Source organism: Oncorhynchus clarkii, chromosome 27 (genome assembly GCF_045791955.1).
Source record: "Oncorhynchus clarkii lewisi isolate Uvic-CL-2024 chromosome 27, UVic_Ocla_1.0, whole genome shotgun sequence".
NCBI lineage: Eukaryota > Metazoa > Chordata > Actinopteri > Salmoniformes > Salmonidae > Oncorhynchus > Oncorhynchus clarkii.
The window spans coordinates 32959551-32972383 of record NC_092173.1 but is presented as its reverse complement, the minus strand read 5'-3'; positions in this window follow the sequence as shown (position 1 = coordinate 32972383).

Below are 12833 nucleotides of genomic sequence, written 5' to 3'. Positions count from 1 at the left end.
AATCATAGTATATTGTAAGAGCTTTCATCGTCTGCTTATATGCCCCCTTTATTTATCCTACGGCTCTGATTTGGTGTAGAGGGAGAACACTGTAAGAACGGCCCATGTTCTGAATTCTATCACTATACGTTTAGAAAGTGCTGAACAAATAGTTATATTGACTACGTCCGTTCTAGCTCGCTCATTAATGTCTTAATCAAAATTACGGATGGCCTCTTATCCGCTTGTCGTCCCCTTATGCCATAGTTTGTACATCTAAATTGTCAGTAAACCACATTTGTTTAAACAAGTTAGCCATATCAGCTATGTTTTTTTTAACGTCAGTAAAATAGGCTGAATTAACTGTTTTACTGACAGACAAGGCTCTGCTGACAGCCAGGTGTAGCAGTGGTAAGCTGTTGGGACTGCTGTTGGGACTCTGCTGTTGGGACAGCTTTATGTAGGCCATAACAGTTTGTGGGCACCGTTTGTCACCGTTAAGTGCAATTAATGTATTGTTTAGTGTTGTGTTGTGGCTTTGATGGCATGCATCACACCTATTTTTTTGTTTTGCCCCACCAAGATTTACATGCTAAAATCGCCCCTGATAGGGACACGAACGCATTTATTCTAAATCTGAGGTCATTCCAAACATGTGGAGCAAGAAAAATAAAGGCTGACTTATTAAGAGAAACCCCTGTGAACGGGTCTGATAACTTGTCATTTTAAATCTTAACAGTGATGTTAAGTAAGTCAGAACCTTGTGGAGCAGTGCTTTGTAAACAAAAAGAGCACAATGATGTGATCTACAGTAGGTGACTTCAAAGAGGTACAGCCAACCTTTTGGTAAAGAATACATTGATGAGTAATAAAACTGTCTCATGTCATAAAATGAAGGGTGCTGTGAAAAACAGCCTCCAGGGGTTTAAGAATAGAGGGAGCTGTACTTAGAAAATAGTATCACCATCATCAAAAACAGGTAGAAAGGTTGACTGCACAGTTATACAGCACTGAACATCAGACATTGTGCATTATACAGGCATGTTTCCAGACGTTTTTAGAGATTACGTTCAAGCACATTGCCGGGAAATGCTGGCTGTCTAGTTGACTGCTTTATAATGTGACTTGGGTTGAATCCTGGACTATGTCGGTACGGGATAGTTATTATAAAGGAGAAGAAGAGAATGACAGAGAGAGAAAAAGAAAGAGATCGTGAGAGACAGAGACAAAGAGAAAGAGAGAAAGAGGGATAAATAAATTATATACAGTGCCTTCAGGAAAGTATTCAGACCTCTTGACTTTTTCTACATTTTGTGTGATTACAGCCTTATTCTAAAATGGATTCAATTAGATTATTTTTCAATCATCAATCTACACACAATACCCCATACTGACAAAGGAAAAACAAGTTTTTAGAAATGTTTCCTAATTTATAAAAAATATAAAACTGAAATAACACATTTCCATAAGTATTCAGACCCTTTACTCTGTACTTTGTTGAAGCAACTTTGGCAGCGATTAAAGCCTTGATTGTTCTTGGGTATGATGCTACAAGCTTGGCACACCTATTTGTGGAGTTTCTCCCATTCTTCTATGCAGAGCCTCTTAAGCTCTGTCAGATTAAATGTGGAGTGTTGCTGCACAGCAATTTTCAGTTCTCTCCAGTGATGTTCGATCAGGTTTAAGTCCAGGCTGTGGCTGGGCCACTCAAGGACATTCAGAGACTTGTCCCGAAGCCACTCCTGTGTTGTCTTGGCTCTGTGCTTAGGGTTGTTGTCCTGTTGGAAGGTGAACCTTCGCAGGAGTCTGAGATCATGAGAGCCCTGGAGCAGGTTTTCATCAAGGATCTCTCTGTACTTTGCTCCGGTCATCATTGCCGTGATCCTGACTAGTCTCCCAGTTCCTGCCACTGAAAAACATCCCCACAGCATGATTCTGCCACCACCATGCTTCACCTTAGGGATGGTGCCAGGTTTCCTCCAGACATGATTCCGCCACCACCATGCTTCACCTTAGGGATGGTGCCAGGTTTCCTCCAGACATGATGCTGCCACCACCATGCTTCACCGTAGGGATGGTGCCAGGTTTCTTCCAGGCATGACGCTTGGCATTCAAGAGTTCAATCTTGGTTTCATCAGACCAGAGAATCTTGTTTCAGAGTGTCAGAGTGACCATCGGGTTCTTGACAACCTCCCGTGATTGCTCAGTTTGTCCGGGAGGCAAGCTCTAGGAAGAGTCTTGGTGCTTCCAAACTTATTCAATGATAGAGTCCACTGTGTTCTTGGCGACCTTCAATGCTGCAGAAATGTTTTGGTACCCTTCCCCAGATCTGTGCCTCAACACAATCATGTCTCGGAGCTCTACGGACAATTCCTTCGACCTCATGGATTGTTTTTTTCTCTGACATGCACTGTCAACTGTGAGACCTTATATAGACAGGTGTGCCCCTTTCCAAATCATGTCCAATCAATTGAATTTACAACAGGTGGAATCCAATAAATTTGTAGAAACATCTCAAGGATGATCAATGGAAACAGGATGCACCTGAGCTCAATTTCGAGTCTCACAGCAAAGGGTCTGAATACAGTACAGTATTTCCATTTCCACATTTTTTTTTTAGAAATTTGCAAAAATGTTTGACAACCTGTTTTCAATTTGTCTTTATGGGGTATTGTGTGTAGATTGCTGGGGATTTTTTTGAATCCATTTGATAATAAGGCTGTAACGTAACAAACTGTGGGAAAAGTCAAGGGGTCTGAATACTTTCCGAAGGCACTAAAAGTCAAAAGTTTGGACACACCTACTCATTCAAGAGTTTTTCTTTCTTTTTACTATTTTCTACGTTGTAGAATAGTAGTGAAGACATCAAAACTATGAAATAACACATGGAATCATATAGTAACCAAAAAAGTGTTAAACAAATAAAAATATATTAAATTGTTTGACTATGTACAGACTAGCATTGCCTAGCTATTGAGAAAGGCCTCTGTCGGAAGACCTGGCACTCAAGAGAAGAGAAGCTACGTGCACACTGCCCACATAATGAGGTGGAAACTGAGCTGCACTTCCTAACCTCCGGCCCAATGTATGACCATATTAGAGACACATATTTCCCTCAGATTACACAGATCCACAAAGAATTTGAAAACAAACCCAATTTTGATAAACTCCCATATCTACTGGGTGAAATATCACACTGTGCTTTCACAGCAGCAAGATCTGTGTCCTGTTGCCACAAGAAAAGGGCAAACAACATTGTAAATACAATCCATATTTATTTTGATTTATTTTCCTTTTTGTACTTTAACTATTTGCACTGTATATATATATATAATATGACATTTGAAATATCTTTATTCTTTTGGAACTTTTTTGGAGTGTAATGTTTACTGTTCATTTGTATTATTTATTTCACTTTTGTTTATTATATATTTCACTTGCTTTGGCAATGTTTACATATGTTTCCCATATATGTTTCCCATGTCAATACAGCCCTTGAATTGAATTGAAAGAAGGACAGAAATAAAAACAAAAAGAGGGAGAGAGGGAGAGACAGAGAGATCACAAATAGGTGGAGGCGCAGAATGAAAAGGGCAAGACATTTGTCACCCTCTTCTGCAGGAGCATGAGCATCATTCATCTCCTGATATTTCAATATTGTATTAACCTTTCTAGTGGAAATCCTGAGCCTCATTAGTCTTTTTTGAGGGGGAGAAAAATAATAATCGATATAACAAGCTCTGGACATTGTCTGAAATACACTGAAGTCTGTTAGTGCACATCCTTTAGTCATTGATGATAAGGCATTGTACTGCCATAGGCAATAATTCACATGTTCCGCATTACCTTAGGTTACCATACAGACAGACAATATCACATGAAAGGATAAATGAGATAGAGAATAGCATTGCTACTCTGAAGTAGGTCAGAATTATGAATTATGTCCCAACTAGTGAAACAAGGATGTGAAGAAAAGCAGTGAGGGAAACTGTGAGAAATGGCAGCCATTTTACATACAGAGAAAACATCTCCAAGGCCAAGCAAAGTGTGCGGTGGCTGTGTCTATTCTCCCTGTCAGTCAGCAACCTATCAGAGAGAAAAAAGAGATCGTGACAACACTGTACATAGCCATAATATGACATCTGAAATGTCTCTATTCCTTTTAAACTTTTGTGAGTGTAATGTTTACTGTTTACTGTTCTTTTTTGATTGTTAAATATTACTTTTGTCTATTATCTATTTATCTTGCTTTGGCAATATAAACATATGTTTCCCATGTCAATAAAGCCCTTAAATTGAATTGAATTAGAGGCACCTCTTGAAACCTGTAACACCCCTGTCCACACCCCACATCTGTCCGTGCCTGGAGAACAGCCTGACATTCACATCCCCACCGCCTCTCCCAGGTCGTCTGACTGAGGAAACACTAACTGAGCCCTATTATGTAGCCACACTCAGCACTCAACATCAAGGCCTACCAGGCCTTTGTCTGTCACCATTGTGCTACATCTCCTTGATTGGTTGTGTCAAGGTCTCGCTAGACACGTTTGACGATGTTGTTACAAAAACAGAGCATTTTCAGTGGCTTGATTGTATGTTTGCTTTGGACATTCCCAGCCCAGATGAGTTGTACGGGTTCAAGGGTTACTTCAATTCTGGCACTATGACGATAGCTACCTATGTACAATGATTGAAGTGAAATTGAAGTGAAATTATGTGAAATTATGTTCTGACATTACATTTATTTTATGATTCAGGGAGGAACAGTCTCTACTTGATGATTCATCCCTATTCTTAAAAAAATAAAGATGATATAGCGGTTGTCAATCCATGGAAGTTTAGGTTGGTACATACAGATCTTAGGCAGCAGAGTTAGTTGATATCACTAGTTGATATCACTAATCACTTCATATGATGTCCGGATGGGAAAAGAGAGGCAGTTTATAACATAAAGAATGAATCTCATAAGAATATTGATGAAGAGTGTACCCATGGCTCACTTAGCCTTTAAAAGTAGGACTAAGGGTGACGTCAGCCTCCAGATGCAGGGAGACAGCAGTGGGATAGCAGGGAAAGAGCTGAGAGAGAGAGAGAAGATTCTATCGGCTGAGGACAGGCCAGGGAAACTATATAGCTCTGGGTTAATTGTGTGGACCCCGTGGGCACTAAATAAGGATGGTTAGAATGACTGGCTAAGTGACAAATGGATGTACAAATTACTGAGATTACTTCAATTATTAAAATAAATGGGATCTGGCCCTCTTCCAGAATCACACTCTCCATTACATGAAGGAAACTGACGGCTATCTTTTACATTTACTCAAACTTCACTTTCAGAAGTTATGTTGAAATATTCTTCAGTGTGTAAATCCATAAAAACATTGATGAGGAGATGGGTGTGTGAAGGCAAACTAATTTTCTATGAGCTCTGATTGATTAGCTTGCGAAGCAGCCATTGACACTGGGTCATGCCCTCCAGCTGCATGGTGAATGGTTGTGTATGAATACTGCTAAAAGCTGTCTAAACAGTGAGCATGTGATGGATTCTTCCCTGGCATGATGGTGGACGGGAGACTGGAATATGGAGGGGAGACTGGAGGGTGGAGGGGAGACTGGAGGGTGGAGAGGAGACTGGAGGGTGGAGGGGAGACTGGAGGGCGGAGGGGAGACTGGAGGATGGAGGGGAGACTGGAGGGTGGAGGGGAGACTGGAGGGCGGAGGGGATACTGGAGGATGGAGGGGAGACTGGAGGGTGGAGGGGAGACTGCAGGGTGGAGGGGAGACTGGAGGGTGGAGGGGAGACTGGAGGGTGGAGGGGAGACTGGAGGGTGGAGGGGAGACTGCAGGGTGGAGGGGAGACTGGAGGGTGGAGGGGAGACAGGAGGGTGGAGGGGAGACTGAAGGGTGGAGGGGAGACTGGAGGGCAGAGGGGAGACTGGAGGGCGGAAGGGAGACTGGAGGGCGGAGGGGAGACTGGAGGGTGGAGGGGAGACTGGAGGGCGGAGGGGAGACTGTAGGGCGGAGGGGAGACTGTAGGGCGGAGGGGAGACTGTAGGGCGGAGGGGAGACTGCAGGTTGGAGGGGAGACTGGAGGGTGGAGGGGAGACTGCAGGTTGGAGGGGAGACTGCAGGTTGGAGGGGAGACTGCAGGGTGGAGGGGAGACTGGAGGGCGGAGGGGAGACTGAAGGAAGAGTTGACAGACAGTGTACAGCTTTTCAGCTAATTACCTAGCAGGGTGGAGGGGAGACTGGAGGGTGGAGGGGAGACTGGAGGGCGGAGGGGAGACTGGAGGAAGAGTTGACAGACAGTGTACAGCTGTTCAGCTAATTACCTAGCAGGGTGGAGGGGAGACTGGAGGGTGGAGGGGAGACTGGAGGGCGGAGGGGAGACTGGAGGAAGAGTTGACAGACAGTGTACAGCTGTTCAGCTAATTACCTAGCAGGGTGGAGGGGAGACTGGAGGGTGGAGGGGAGACTGGAGGGCGGAGGGGAGACTGGAGGAAGAGTTGACAGACAGTGTACAGCTGTTCAGCTAATTACCTAGCAGGTTGGAGGGGAGACTGGAGGGCGGAGGGGAGACTGGAGGAAGAGTTGACAGACAGTGTACAGCTGTTCAGCTAATTACCTAGCAGGTTGGGAACGAGGTTAATGAAGCAGTTCGGAAATCAAAAAGAGAAATATGTCCTGATTTTACACAAAGGAAATTACTTTCCCATTAGTGTAAGTAGTTGGGGAGCGACTAGTTTCAAAAATCTCCTGGTACATTTTTTGGGGGAAATGTGTAAACAAAAAGTTGAACTTGTATAAGTTTAAAAGGTAGCTAAATATGAAAAAGTACCACAAGAGGAAGATCATTATTTATCATTTGATGGTGTGTGTGTGTGTGTGTGTATCTTTCAGTGTCCTAAGGAGAGTCAACGTTACAGGGAGCTGGGTCCTGGTCACTGTTGTTCGAAACTGTTTTTCTATCTGGACTTCAACTATCGGATAGGATTACATACATAAAAATAGATGGAATAGAACAGCATTGTCTTGAATGGTTGTATTCATTACATTGATATACCTTTTGAAAAACTGGGTCCTGAAGATCAGTCCTGATCCCTCACCAACAGACAGAGACAGACAGAGACAGACAGAGACAGACAGAGACAGACAGAGACAGACAGAGACAGACAGACAGACAGACAGACAGACAGACAGACAGACAGATAAACTCTATGTACTAACTCCGTGGTTAGCAAACATCTCCTCACAGTTTAGTTGTAGCCCTGAACTAGCTCATCTGGTATACCTATTGAAGGGCTTGATGATTAGATAAGAAGTTAAAAAGCTGTGGAATAGTTCAAATACATGAAACGTCTGGGAGCCCTAGAGGACAGCTTTGAAAACCCCTGTACAAACTCATAATGGCCAAGCAGGATGTACGACTGCTCTGTCTAGTCGTGCCTCACCTCTACCGCCTGCTGCATATTCATGTCCTTATGGAAGTTGTGGTCTGCAGTGTAACCCGGCCCAGTCAGCCTGTACGTGTATCTATCTGCCTAATGTCCGTAATCACCTGCATCTCATTGAGAGGTGCGGACACGTGCCTCCCTGCTTCCCTCTGCTCATTAGAATGATGGATGGTGGCATAGGGGATGCCCTCCCCCATTCAAAATTAGTTATCGTTTAGAAAGGTACTTATTAGGGAACACCTGGGGGAATGGAGGGGGAGTGGCCGGCTTAGAGCACAAACTAACAGGGAGGAGGAGGAGGAGGAGGAGGAAGAGGAGGAGGAGGAGGAGGAGGAGGAGGAGGAGGAGGAAGAGGGGGAGAAATATACTGGAGATTATAACACTTCTCAACAGATTACATTTCAAACTATACCTACCTGACTTTAAAATGTTCATATTGTTGTAAGAAAATATAGTTAAAACACAGTAATATTTGTTTTGAGATCAAGAAAAAAATACTGACTAAGAATAATTACATGAAAACCACTGAGCGGTGCATTCAGAATATACAGTAGACTCACACTGTGCTTTGGATTGATGTAGTGTTGCTTAGTTATTTACATGTTTATGATCACACTATTAATCATGCACATCTTACCATAGTATTATTACCTGTACATTTACCTAATTCAGTCTGTTGGAGATAGCTGTAGAATCCACTTCTCTCTTTGATTGGTTTCTGTTCGGAGTTATAGAGGCCTCCTGAGACTCCTCCAGCTGAGGTGGGCAGGACTGATCATTAGCTTATGAAAACACAACTTCCATTCCGATTTTGCCAAGCCTAGGAGGGAGCGTGTTAAGTTGACATGAGTCCCTATCAATTCAGTGAAAGGTATTTAAATAACCGCAGACAGAGAAAGAAGTCGTCACAGGAGTCCCAATGGTGAGGTTATAGCCACCGTGCGATCAGGGAGAAGCTAGGTTTAGGTGTTATAAACTGGAACAAATCCATTTCCCTCTCCAATTAGTCTAAACCACTATCCAGAGTCACACAATGGAGACACTGGCATCTTTCATCTTTATGGACACTTTGTTTGGCTAAGTCAGCAGCTAAACACAACGTGGTCTCAGAGCATTTCATATTATTCTGTAAGTGAATCTGAGACACTCCATTTTGTATAATATGTTAAGTTTTGTATGGTATTTATTAATTTGTGGAAGTCCATCACCAATTTTGTATGATATGTTACCAATTACAATTCACATTATAGGTTATATTATGAATTTGCAGGGCATACAAAATGTTATGAATTAGCAGGGCATACAATATGTTATGAATTAGCAGGGCATACAATATGTTATGAATTAGCAGGGCATACAATATGTTATGAATTAGCAGGGCATACAATATGTTACGAATTAGCAAAATGTACAATATGTTACGAATTAGCAGGGCATACAATATGTTACGAATTAGCAAAATGTACAATATGTTACGAATTAGCAGGGCATACAATATGTTATGAATTAGCAGGGCATACAATATGTTACGATTTAGCGAGGCATACAATATGTTACGATTTAGCGAGGCATACAATATGTTATGAATTAGCAGGGCATACAATATGTTAAGAATTAGCAGGGCATACAATATGTTACGAATTAACAGGGCATACAATATGTTATGAATTAGCAAGGCATACAATATGTTATGAATTAGCAGGGCATACAATATGTTACGAATTAGCAAAATGTACAATATGTTACGAATTAGCAGGGCATACAATATGTTACGAATTAGCAAAATGTACAATATGTTACGAATTAGCAGGGCATACAATATGTTATGAATTAGCAGGGCATACAATATGTTATGAATTAGCAGGGCATACAATATGTTATGAATTAGCAAAATGTACAAAATGTTATGAATTAGCAGGGCATACAATATGTTATGAATTAGCAGGGCATACAATATGTTATGAATTAGCAGGGCATACAATATGTTATGAATTAGCAGGGCATACAATATGTTACGAATTAGCAAAATGTACAATATGTTACGAATTAGCAGGGCATACAATATGTTATGAATTAGCAGGGCATATAATATGTTATGAATTAGCAGGGCATACAATATGTTACGAATTAGCAGGGCATACAATATGTTATGAATTAGCAGGGCATACAATATGTTACGATTTAGCGAGGCATACAATATGTTACGATTTAGCGAGGCATACAATATGTTATGAATTAGCAGGGCATACAATATGTTACGAATGAGCAAAATGTACAATATGTTATGAATTAGCAGGGCATACAATATGTTACGAATTAGCAGGGCATACAATATGTTACGAATTAGCAGGGCATACAATATGTTATGAATTATCAGGGCATACAATATGTTATGAATTAGCAAGGCATACAATATGTTATGAATTAGCAGGGCATACAATATGTTACGAATGAGCAAAATGTACAATATGTTATGAATTAGCAGGGCATACAATATGTTACGAATTAGCAGGGCATACAATATGTTACGAATGAGCAAAATGTACAATATGTTACGAATTAGCTAAATGTACAATATGTTATGAGTTTGAAAAACCTACACTATTTAAAAAAAAATCAAGTAGCTAATTAGCTAAAGTTGTCATTGATGAGATTTGACGTTTTTGTTTAGTTTTTACTATGTTACGTATTCTCTATGAGACCAGAGTGCTAAAGCATGTGATGGGGAGATGAGATCAGTGAGACTCAATGGGAAGGCTAGTACTGTAGGTAGGTACTAATTACACAACTTAGTGAAAGTAATAGAACACCACCCAGACCTACAATATGCCTATCCTGTAAACTTGTCAATATTGGCCATCTTCTCCTCGTTATTAGTTTTAGATATTATCTATGTGTTTATTTATGTATTATATGTCATGAGGAAAGTGATATTACAAATAATGGAATGGACTCATGGAATTGGCAAATATTTGTATTATTGTGTTGTAAGAAAATTACATTTTTTAGCTCTGTTTTTAATAGTTTCACTTTCACAGTAGCATGTTGTCTGGGTGGTGTTCTGATCCTACAGTATATTGTAGGTCTGGGTGGTGTTCTGACCCTACAGTATATTGTAGGTCTGGGTGGTGTTCTGACCCTACAGTATATTGTAGGTCTGGGTGGTGTTCTGACCCTACAGTATATTGTAGGTCTGGGTGGTGTTCTGATACTACAGTATATTGTAGGTCTGGGTGGTGTTCTTATCCTACAGTATATTGTAGGTCTGGGTGGTGTTCTGATTCTACAGTATATTGTAGGTCTGGATGGTGTTCTGACCCTACAGTATATTGTAGGTCTGGGTGGTGTTCTGATACTACAGTATGTTGTAGGTCTGGGTGGTGTTCTGATACTACAGTATATTGTAGGTCTGGGTGGTGTTCTGATCCTACAGTATATTGTGGGTCTGGGTGGTGTTCTGATCCTACAGTATATTGTAGGTCTGGGTGGTGTTCTGATACTACAGTATGTTGTAGGTCTGGGTGGTGTTCTGATACTACAGTATGTTGTAGGTCTGGGTGGTGTTCTGATACTACAGTATATTGTAGGTCTGGGTGGTGTTCTGATACTACAGTATATTGTAGGTCTGGGTGGTGTTCTGATACTAGAGTATATTGTGGTTCAGGGTGGTGTTCTGATCCTACAGTATATTGTGGGTCTGGGTGGTGTTCTGATCCTACAGTATGTTGTAGGTCTGGGTGGTGTTCTGATACTACAGTATATTGTAGGTCTGGGTGGTGTTCTGATACTACAGTATATTGTGGGTCTGTGTGGTGTTCTGATCCTACAGTATATTGTGGGTCTGGGTGGTGTTCTGATCCTACTGTATATTGTAGGTCTGGGTGGTGTTCTGATACTACAGTATATTGTAGGTCTGGGTGGTGTTCTGATACTACAGTATGTTGTAGGTCTGGGTGGTGTTCTGATACTACAGTATATTGTAGGTCTGGGTGGTGTTCTGATACTACAGTATATTGTGGGTCTGGGTGGTGTTCTGATCCTACAGTATATTGTGGGTCTGGGTGGTGTTCTGATCCTACAGTATATTGTAGGTCTGGGTGGTGTTCTGATCCTACAGTATGTTGTAGGTCGGGGTGGTGTTCTGATACTACAGTATATTGTAGGTCTGGGTGGTGTTCTGATACTACAGTATATTGTGGGTCTGGGTGGTGTTCTGATCCTACAGTATATTGTGGGTCTGGGTGGTGTTCTGATCCTACAGTATATTGTAGGTCTGGGTGGTGTTCTGATACTACAGTATATTGTAGGTCTGGGTGGTGTTCTGATACTACAGTATGTTGTAGGTCTGGGTGGTGTTCTGATACTACAGTATATTGTAGGTCTGGGTGGTGTTCTGATACTACAGTATATTGTGGGTCTGGGTGGTGTTCTGATCCTACGGTATATTGTGGGTCTGGGTGGTGTTCTGATCCTACAGTATATTGTAGGTCTGGGTGGTGTTCTGATACTACAGCATATTGTAGGTCTGGGGGGTGTTCTGATACTACAGTATATTGTGGTTCAGGGTGGTGTTCTGATCCTACAGTATATTGTGGGTCTGGGTGGTGTTCTGATCCTACAGTATATTGTAGGTCTGGGTGGTGTTCTGATACTACAGTATATTGTGGTTCAGGGTGGTGTTCTGATCCTACAGTATATTGTGGGTCTGGGTGGTGTTCTGATCCTACAGTATATTGTAGGTCTGGGTGGTGTTCTGATCCTACAGTATATTGTAGGTCTGGGTGGTGTTCTGATACTACAGTATATTGTAGGTCTGGGTGGTTTTCTGATACTACAGTATATTGTAGGTCTGGATGGTGTTCTGACCCTACAGTATATTGTAGGTCTGGGTGATGTTCTGATACTACAGTATATTGTAGGTCTGGGTGGTGTTCTGATACTACAGTATATTGTAGGTCTGGGTGGTGTTCTGACCCTACAGTATATTGTAGGTCTGGGTGGTGTTCTGACCCTACAGTATATTGTAGGTCTGGGTGGTGTTCTGATCCTACAGTATATTGTAGGTCTGGGTGGTGTTCTGATACTACAGTATATTGTAGGTCTGGGTGGTGTTCTGACCCTACAGTATATTGTAGGTCTGGGTGGTGTTCTGACCCTACAGTATATTGTAGGTCTGGGTGGTGTTCTGACCCTACAGTATATTGTAGGTCTGGGTGGTGTTCTGATACTTCAGTATATTGTAGGTCTGGGTGGTGTTCTTATCCTACAGTATATTGTAGGTCTGGGTGGTGTTCTGATTCTACAGTATATTGTAGGTCTGGATGGTGTTCTGACCCTACAGTATATTGTAGGTCTGGGTGGTGTTCTGATACTACAGTATGTTGTAGGTCTGGGTGGTGT